General features: G+C 38.9%; 1 long non-coding RNA gene across 1 annotated transcript; it reads left to right on the plus strand.

The window, feature by feature from the left end:
• The first annotated feature begins 7,349 nt into the window (after positions 1-7,349).
• Positions 7,350-10,294, plus strand: LOC140103666 (uncharacterized). Its single transcript, XR_011850160.1, has 3 exons — positions 7,350-7,479; positions 9,336-9,492; positions 9,972-10,294. It is a non-coding gene; the product is annotated as an uncharacterized lncRNA (long non-coding RNA).
• The last annotated feature ends 526 nt before the right edge of the window (positions 10,295-10,820 follow it).

Genomic DNA, 10,820 nt, shown 5'->3' on the forward strand with positions numbered 1-10,820 from the left:
AGAAATATCCACTTAAAAAATACATTAATTGTCGCACAAAAAATGTTATCTATGCCATTGTATGCTCTTGTCCCAAAGTTTATATTGGTCAGACCTCGCAGGAACTGCGAAAAAGAATACAAAAACACCTATCCACAATTACCACAGCAAGACGAGACTTCCAGAAGGACAAAAGCCTTGCCTCGATTGCTTCATACTTTCATGAACATCATGGAGGTAAGTGCCGTGACATTAAGATTGTGGGTCTGGAAAAAATCTTTTCCAACATCAGAGGGGGAGGATACAACCCCACAACTACTACAAAAGGAAACAAAATGGATATTTCAGACCCAATCCATGACTCCCAGGAGTCTTAATGAAGAATTCCTCTTTACAGGATTTTACAAAAAATAGATATTGGGGCTCATAGTATATTATCTTGCGTACAATGAAGCACATTTTGACTTTTAATGCATTGATATGCTAACTAATATACATATAACGTATGGAACAATAAAACAGTAATAAATATAGATTCACACCATACCAAGTATTACTTTATTTAATTAGGTTTGGGTGTATTTTTGCCTTCTTGAACAGGTTTGAATATTTTTTCTTTTTAGGCATCGTAACTAGAAATGAGCGAGCACTAAAATGCTCGGGTGCTCGTTATTCGAGACGAACTTTTCCAGATGCTCGAGTGCTCGTCTCGAATAACGAGCCCCATTGAAGTCAATGGGAGACCCGAGCATTTTTTTAATAAAACTGAACAGTAAAAGAACAGTGCAAAAAAAAAAATTTTCAGATGTTTGCAGATGTTTTACTTGTAAGAACACATTGAAATAACACTATTCTTCACTTTCCAGGTGTTCGCGCGTGTCTCCCGCTAAGTTAGGAGATGTGCACGAACATCTGGAATGTGAAGAATAGTGTTCTTTCAATGTGTTCTGCACTTAAATGGAAAACGAGCCACTAAGAATAATTTTCTTTAAAAATTTTTTGATTTTATATATTTCTTTTTCAAAAATTGGTTACAAAAAGTACAAACATGTCAGAAAGGATTTTTCTTTTTTATCAGTCATTTCTGAGGTATTACCTCTAAGTCCTTTATCACATATAGTTTGGGTTGCAAGCAATTCCCATTTTTAGAGTTTCACTGTACCGTGGTCTTGTAGAGACTTCTCACAGGTGAATTTCAGCAGAGGAGTAGATGTTCTTGTTAGTCACTTCTTAGCAGAGAAACACTCGCATGGTTTTCGTGACGTTTCGGAGGTCACGCCTCCTTCCTCAGACCGTGACCTCCGAAACGTCACAAAAACCATGCAAGTGTTTCTCTGCTAAGAAGTGACTAACAAGAACATCTACTCCTCTGCTGAAATTCACCTGTGAGAAGTCTCTACAAGGCCACGGTACAGTGAAACTCTAAAAATGGGAATTGCTTGCAACCCAAACTATATGTGATAAAGGACTTAGAGGTAATACCTCAGAAATGACTGATAAAAAAGAAAAATCCTTTCTGACATGTTTGTACTTTTTGTAACCAATTTTTGAAAAAGAAATATATAAAATCAAAAAATTTTTAAAGAAAATTATTCTTAGTGGCTCGTTTTCTTTTCTATATGCTGCTGATTCTGGACATTCTAGGGAGTCTAGTGTGTTCCACTACTTGTTGTATTTTTGTGCCAAACAATACCTTTATAAAAGACTGCACTTAAATGGTCCTGTATTCACTGTTTTTAATGTTTTAATTCTATTCTTCACATTGCAGGTGTGCGCGCGTGTCTCCCGATAGGTTCGGAGATACGCGCGCACAGCTGCAAAGTGAAGAATAGAATTAAAACATTAAAAACAGTGAATACAGGACCATTTAAGTGCAGAACACATTGAAAGAACACTATTCTTCACATTCCAGATGTTCGTGCACATCTCCTAACTTAGCGGGAGACACGCGCGAACACCTGGAAAGTGAAGAATAGTGTTATTTCAATGTGTTCTTACAAGTAAAACATCTACAAACATGTGTAATATTTTTTTTTTACAATAAAAATACTTTTATTCAATTTATTTTATTAATTTACTGCTCGATCTCGAGCCGGCGAGATACTCGTCCGAGTAACGAGCCGGTCCGAGTATGCTAATACTCGACTGAGCAGTATACTCGGACGAGTATACTCGCTCATCTCTAATCGTAACACTTTGTGGACAACACAGCACATTGGCACTTTTTTCCTAGAGGATCATCGGCATTCTCATCACTACTTAAATAGAAGAATAAAGAAGTCAGCACAATTTACACAATTCCTAGCACTAGTCAATTTATTAATGTAGTATGTTTCAACATGTAATTTATTACTGTATCAATAGCAATGAATTTTTTAAGCCACTATGTAATACTCTGAAGTATCCTTAATTTATTGCCTGCCTATGTAACTCTTATGTTATCCTAAATAATATGATAATCTAGATCCCACAGTGCTATTCTTTGATAATTTATACATAACCAATTGTATCGATACAATCCCTGAAGGCGCGGTCTGCGCATGCGCAAGATTGTGCCGACATTGCGAGAGGTTCGAGGCGGCCGTGGCAACGAGCACAACCTAAGGTATGCCCGCCATAAGCCATGGACAAAATGCTAATTATTGGTCCTATATATATATTACTCACAGTTTAAACACCACAGCACCCCTGAGGAAGCCACGGTTGTGGCGATACACGTGGGGCATTTCAGTCCCACACTACTCCCATTGGCAAGTCAGTATGTAATTACCATGTCCTCTTTGTGCCAGTGTTTGTGATTTTGGGCTATTTGAGCTCCTGTACTGTTTGGATTTATATAATGTATTTTCACTGGTATTTAAATGTGGAGTCATTTATATCTGAGTAATCTGCTTGCTACCATATTTTGAATGGGGAGAGTGTGGAGGGGCTATGCATTTGGTTGTATCGTAACCAAACCCTGATTGCACACATTTATGTTTACGTGTTTTTAAGTGTTTTTATGGTGTTTTTTGCCTAATAAAATTTTCTTGTTTACTACGAAATGTAGTTCTATATATGAACCGTGTTACACACCACCCTGGTTTTTCTGATATATGTTGTATTCATGGTGTGGGTTCCATTACATATGGACCGAATTATGGTACTTGCCATCTTGTAGATAAATATGGGGATGAGGGGTGACACAAGATTACAGTCTATGAGAATGAGGTATAAGAGCTCATCTAGCTGGTCCAGCCATTTTTATAAGGCAATGAAATGAATACAATTTAATAAAATAAAAATGCTGTAGCTTGAACCAGCCATCAGCCGCCATCTTATATACAAAGTCTAAAGTTAGTGGGACTGCAAAAGAGCATTTTCCAGAGTAGAAGTACGGAGGTGCAGCAATATGAAGAGCTTTGTGGAGGTGTCATTAATTTTAACGGTATTTGGAAGAAGATGGGAAACCAGGGCAGTGGCTGGCTTAGATGGGATATTTGTATTACTTATAGAAGTGTTCATGGCATTCACTGCTGCTAATCTATAGTCTTGGTAGCTTTGCCTGAAGAGTATCATGTCTCATACATTTACCAGGCTAAATATACCAGCCATTACCAGTTGGTACAACAATAATGACCAATGGGACTATGGGTAAATTATTAGTATCTTTAATAAATATCTGTGTATTTAGGCACTTTTGTACCAATGCTATATATCAGAAAAGACTTATGTACAAATACACGAAACCTATACTACAATACATATAAACTAATCATATATGTAAATCTTTATTTAGAAATAAGTAGGGATGAGCAGGCACTCTTCATACAGTGAGTGCCCCCCCCCCATAAATAAATAAAAAAAGTATATTAATGAGTTATAATATCTGCTATATAAATATAATATTTTATTATCAGGGGCTATACTCAGAGAGAAGAGTCACACTGAAGTCTCTAATGGCTTTATTGATATCTCACAGGCCAGGTTCCAGTTTATTTTTGGGAGGCAACTGCTGATATATGATGGCCTACTAATCAAATGAGGGAGGCTTGACTTTCCTCCACCCCTCTTACTTTTTACGGGTCAATATACAGTATATGGTGTTCAAAGCGTTTATGCTTCAAAACACAAAGGGTGGAATGTTCACAGGTTTTTAGAAAGTATACAGGCACTGGACTGGAACGCCCCATGTCATCCCATTCTGCCCATGTCTGCCCATTTCTTGAAGTGGGTGCAATCTCCCTCAGCTTCTCAAAGACTGTAGAGGGACATCATTGTGATCCTGCCAATGTTCGGGATAGTATTTTAAATTTTTAGTACTAAAACAACCATTTAAGGAGAGCTGACCGGACATACGGTATGTAAGTGCTGAACTAAGCAGTGCTATTTCTGTTTTAATTTGCACCTTTTACAGGTGGAAACATTTTTTATCTGTCATCTGGGTATTTTGCAATATACGGCTTGTTAGGAGTGGTTGGCAACGCAATTACATTTCACCAGACATGACAATTACATGACAGGATTAAATTCAGCCTGGTATTCTCATTGATGGTGGACTGAAATCATAGGTTGGAGCAAATATTTTTTTTTTAAATGAGACATTATGGGGGATATTTTTCAGGGCTTCCATGCCAGAAAACTGCTGTAGAAGCCCTGAAGGAGTTGCCTGGTGATCCACCAGCAGTTGTGATTATTTCCCCCCAAGGGGGTGATGAGGGGCGTGAAGGGGCCAAGAGGGGTTTTACCACAGAATATTGCATACTACAGAATAAGCAGTGGCCCGCGTTAAAAAAAACTCTGCGCAGCCCCCTCCCAATACATCAAGTGGCCGGAGCTTCTTGATGTATCAGGAGGCGCAGAAGAAGCTGGATCATTATTATTCCTACTTCATTGGTTTGAATTAGAATTATTTAAAGGACATCTACCACCAGGATAAACAAATGTAAACCAAGTACACTTATATGCAAGCGTGTGCCCCCTCTCTCAGGATCTTTTCTTTTAGCTTCTTATGCCTTGATTTTAACAAACTAAGACTTTTAAAAATTTTGCAAATGAGCCTGAGGGGCTCAATGTCAATGGTGCATGGAGCTCCTCAGGCACATTTGCATAATTTTCTAAGCCCTTTTTTCTTAAAAACGAGTGAAGAAAACCCAAAGGGGGACAGGAGTACTGGCGCTCGGAAAATCCTCAAGAATCCAGCGTAAGTGGTTCCAGTGGAAAGGATTTTATTAACAAAGTTTAAAAAACAACATAAAAGTATGAATAAAATCAGATGCTAACTTATTCATGGGGAGGATTTTCCGAGCACCAGTACTCCTGTCCTCCTTTGGGTTTTCTTCACTGATCTTCCTCAATTCCGTGACCTGGACCGGGAATTGTTGACCTTCAGGAGACAACCGGCTGCTGTTACTACAACTTACATGTGTTTTTACATATGTGAATAGGTGAGTGGCCAATCTACCTATTCATACATTTTCTACTTGATAGTAAATACTTCACAAGGTAACGCTTTTTTTGTCTTCTTTATTCCCCCTTTCACGCCTGTCGGATGCTTTCTGACGACGGTGGCAAGGTCTCTTCAGCCCTAAGCATCGTTATACTACCATCGTTATACTACTGATGTTGAGATCAGCTCGCACCGCACCCGCTACTTAAAAGCTGTGCAAACCATTTTACCATTGAAGATAGGGCGCAGTCCAAAAAAGTTGTTGTTGCAAAGCGGTGCAAAGCCCTCAGTAAATGTACCCTTAATGTGACATTATTGAGTACATTAGGGGTAATTGTCATGCCTTGTATGCCAGAAAATTGCAATTCCTGGACATTCTTTTTCCCCTCTACTCTCTATGTGCCGGCCTGGGGACTCCCCAGGTCGGCACATTTTTTATAGCCAGTGACAGATTCCTGGAACACATTATAGCGGGATTCTACAAACTCTTCCGGTTCCATGGATTTTTCCAGTTATGGCAAAATTATTCTAGTAATTCTACAACGGTTATAGCCCAAATTCTTCTGGTTATGGTGGAATTATAGTGGAATTCTATGAATTCTGCACCAGAGCCTCATAGAATAATTGGCACATCATTTGCCATCTTTAGTTAAATTTCCCCTGAGGATTCTATCATATACACATAAGGGGTTATATTTGTCATACACCGGCACACGTGCACTGGCATATGATAGCCCCGCCACTGCATTTTCGCAGACCAATACATCAAGAGGCTTCAGCTGTATCGGGCATGGTGCTGTGCAGCGTTTATTCTATTCTAGAAATAGATGCAGCCGGAGACTTTTCACATGTGAACAGTCACAGGCAGCAGCAAGTGCACAGGTGTGGGGACAGTAATGCCCCGCGCCAGCCAACTCTAGGCCGGCCACGCCCTTTGCGCCCCACTGGCGTGAAGGTGGCAGAAATGCCAAAATAATCGCGAGTGCTAGCAATAAACTAGCATTTGCATTTATTTCATGGCCTCTACACCACTGACGTGACGCACAGGCACTGATAAATATGGCCCACGGTCTGTACAAACAGAATAGAAGATTAATGACTTGCTTTAAAACAGGTAATCAATATGATATTGGCTGTAGCCTAACCTGTAGCCTGTGTGCGGCTCAAGTGAATGGGGTTGACTAGCACTACCAAGCAAAACCTGAGCACTTTGTATGGCAGTGCTCATCTAAGGCTGGCATTCTCTGCATTTGACTAAGCTAGAATAGTTTATTTTGTAGGAAGTTTATAGAATGTTTAGTTTGTTTTAAGCCTCATATGAAGCAACCATAGTTATGGCCATCTCAATCATCTCTGCAGCAAACTTGAGAGACACCAACAGGTATAGTGATTATAAATGTCTAATATATACAACAGATAAGTTTTGTCTTCTAGCTGGTCGTTTCAAGTGATATAATTTATATTTATATAATTTGAAATAATTTACCCTTTCTTATTAAAATCGAATAAACTATACATTTTCCTATGTACAGGTGGTCCCCTACTTAAGAACACTCGACTTACATACGACCCCTAGTTACAAACGGACCTCTGGATATTGGTAATTTATTGTACTTTAGTCCTAGGCTACAATAAACAGATATAACAGGTATCACAGGTGTCTGTAATGAAGCTTTAGTGTTAATCCTGATTCTTATGACAACCCAACATTTTTAAAATCCAATTGTCACAGAGACCAAAAAAGTTCTGGCTGGGATTACAATGATAAAATATACAGTTCCGACTTACATACAAATTCAACTTAAGAACAAACCTACAGACCCTATCTTGTATGTAACCCGGGGACTGCCTGTATAGAGGATGAATAATTTACATCTATAAATTTGTGCACTCAGCATGCTGACTCTTCTAAAAGGTGGATGACCTAGAATATAATCGGTTTTACATGTTGAACAGGTTAAGGGTGGGGTAAATTATGCATAGAAAATAGCTGCAACCTGCATATATAAGTATATATAAGGCAGTGTGTCTTAACATTTAGCTCCATATTTCATCTCTGTTCAGAGAATTTGGTAAGTTTATGCTGATGGATCCTTTTTAACTTATTTGTTACCTATAACATGACTATTAAGGCTCATGCCCCTGACTACATTCCCACTCCATACAACCTCTGAAATGTACAGGGTCTTCATAGGGCACCATTAGACTTTTATGGAGTAGGAGTATTGTATGGACTGTACTAAAGATTCTGCAAAGCATGTTCATTTTCACATTGAGGTATACAATGGTTTTTATTGCTATTTTTACGTTGAAATTATTTTTGTTTTGTGTATTTGGGAAATTAGTGTTGGCAACTGTTGACTTATGGATATGATAACAAAAATGTACCTTATATACTCGAGTATAAGCCTAGTTTTTCAGCACAAAAAATGTGCTGAAAAACCCAAACTCGGCTTATACTCGAGTCAAAAAAATAAATAAATCAAAACTCACCTTTCTGGCGGCACCCGTAGATCTTCTGTGCGATCCATCCGGTATTGTTGTGCTGCACGACGGGGAAGGGGGGGCTATATACACTGGGGCAGGGGCTGGCAGGCTATATACTGGAGAGGCTGTGAGCAATGCATTTCCCACCCTCGGCTTATACTCGAGTCAATAGGTTTTCCCAGTTTTTTTGTGGTAAAATTAGGGGCCTCGGCTTATACTCGGGTCGGCTTATACTCGAGTATATACGATACCTTTAAAATATAGAATGTAATGAGGCTATGATAGTAAATCATATGATAGTAAGTCAATGTAATTCACAGTGAAAATCAGAATAGGAGAAAAAAACAGAGGGTCATTAGAGGCAAAGTAAGTGTACAAGGAAGCACTTTGCTCTGATCAGTATTCGGATGTTCTACTATTTTATTAAAAGTTTGATGAAAAGTAAGTGACCATTTAGAGAGGCCTTCCCAGGTTCTGAAGTGATAATATATTGATTGGCCGTTTCATCGCTTTATGCATGACCTCTAGCATCCTCATTGGGTTTTATTTGTAAGTTTATCTTTGCAGAGGGACAGATCTCAGTCATACAATAATGACATATCCTAATGAAAACATGCCCCTTTAATACATATGCATACATTTAAAGGGTTTTTCCAATCTAGGCTATTAATAACTAGAGATGAGTGGACTCAAACTTTAACTTTCGGTTCGGCTGCATCCCATGCGACCCGGACATATTGCCAGATTGGCGACCACATAGCCAATCCAGCAAATTGGCAACCCTAACTGCTAGCCATGGCATACACCTGGCCAATCACTGCCTTGACTAATAGGTAGTGGTCATCAATTTGCCAGATTGGCAATATGTCCAGGTCGTGCAGGTCCACAGTGTAGAGCATAACTTGCTGATCAGTGATGGGGACTCTACAGATCAATGGAATGGGGGTCCAATGTACCCCCGTCGCACCACTCATAGCACCATTGAGATGGACGGTTGCGCATGCAAACGGAGATTGACGAGTATGGCGCTCAGCAATCTCTGTCAGGGAGATATGAACGGCTGCTCTAGCCATCTCAGTGGTGCTGCGAGGGGTGTGACAGGGGTACATCTGACCACCGGTCTCATGATTTGTAGGGCTCCCATCACTGCAACCCCCACCAATAAGCAAGTAAGGCCTTAGCCTATGGATAGGGCTTAACATGTTTTATGGAAACACCCCTTTAAGCAGTGGAAGGCCACAATGCCAAGCTGAATACTTCTGCACTATTTTATGGCACCAATACCTACACCCATCAAAAAGTCCAAGGTGTGACTACCACATGTCATCATGTCATTAGTTTTATGAATCATTAGTCACCTTTTAACAATAAGCTATTTCACAATACATACTGGAGATAGAATGATTTTTATGCAAAATTATGAACATGTTTTTGCCAATAGGTTTTTCAACATAAAGAAAACAGCAACAATGGAGAAAACTTTTATGGGATGTATTAAATGCTTGTTTGATCTTTTTGATATGCATGCTCCTAATGGGACTGCAAGCCGAGAAGAGACTGACAAATTCATAAAAGAACAGTTTCAAAACATTTTAAAGGTAAGTAGTTGTGTTTTATTCTCATACATTCTTAGCACAAGGCTGTCATAAGGTACTTTCTGAAATCTTTATTAATATTTCCCAACACTTTATGTGTAAAACTGATAGTTTTAATTATTTTTTTTTCTAACTTTATTTATAGAAAGGCTATAAATTCTCATTACAACATAGCACATAGACATAGCGGGATGCCACATGGCAAAGGGACTGAAACTTGGGGTACACAATAAAATTGGACAACAGCAGCACATTGTGAAAGCAATACACTGCTAATAGTTATTTTACTTCATACCAACAAAGTACACGTGGTTACCTGATTAACGGTACTATGTACGATATATATACCATATATATACTTCACTATTGCAGTCCATTGTAGATTTTAGCAGATGCCCCTAGATTGGTTTGTGCAGGACACAAGAAAGCAGGAAGGTAGTTTTTCTCCTTCTTAACCTCCATGTATTTGTATTACTTTACAGAATCCTAAGGATGAAAAAACAGCCAAGGAATTGCTAGAAAAGGTCAATGCTCTGAAAGAAAAGGGAATTACTAAAGAAGATTATGCAAACTTAATATGTGCTTGTGTTAATAAATATGCTAAAGATTTAATTGGGAGTGCACCAGAAAAAAATACTAATTGAATGTCCTGGTAGATCTACTACATCTCGATCTACTGTAAAATGTAAAGGTGACGGATTTACTGCATAGTTCCTGAAAGTACAATATTTTCTATGTAGAAATTTGTCATGTGTCTCAATTTTAGGAGCTTCCAATAAAGTTGCGCTATCACAAAAACATACAAGTCTCTTTGTGTATCTTTGTTATAAAATTGTCTAAATAGTATATTAACCCAATTGGTGCAACATGAGATATATGTATATCTTATGCCTCTGTGTTCACTGTGGGCTTCTGGCTATAACTGATCTAAGTCTTGTGATAAGAATATGAAGTATGATGTATGAATCGTCAGTACACTTTATACCACTCATCCAGGTAATAATCCAGGACAGACAACCTTGGTCCTATTGTGTACTTTATTGGATTTCAGGCCCAGAAACACAATGACAATGAAGATAGTAGCAATGGTGATAGCTCCACCTTGCAGATATAGATGAATGTACTTCCATACATGTATATATCCATTCATCTATATATTGGGGGTCATTTACTAAGGGCCCGATTCGCGTTTTCCTGACGTGTTACCCGAATATTTCCGTTTTGCGCCGATTTCCCCTGAATTGCCCCGGGATTTTGGCGCATCGGCGCTGGCATGCATGTGACGGAAAACGGTGCGCGTGGCCGAACGGAAACCCGACGGATTCGGAAAA

Source organism: Engystomops pustulosus, chromosome 10 (genome assembly GCF_040894005.1).
Source record: "Engystomops pustulosus chromosome 10, aEngPut4.maternal, whole genome shotgun sequence".
NCBI classification, from domain to species: Eukaryota; Metazoa; Chordata; class Amphibia; order Anura; family Leptodactylidae; genus Engystomops; species Engystomops pustulosus.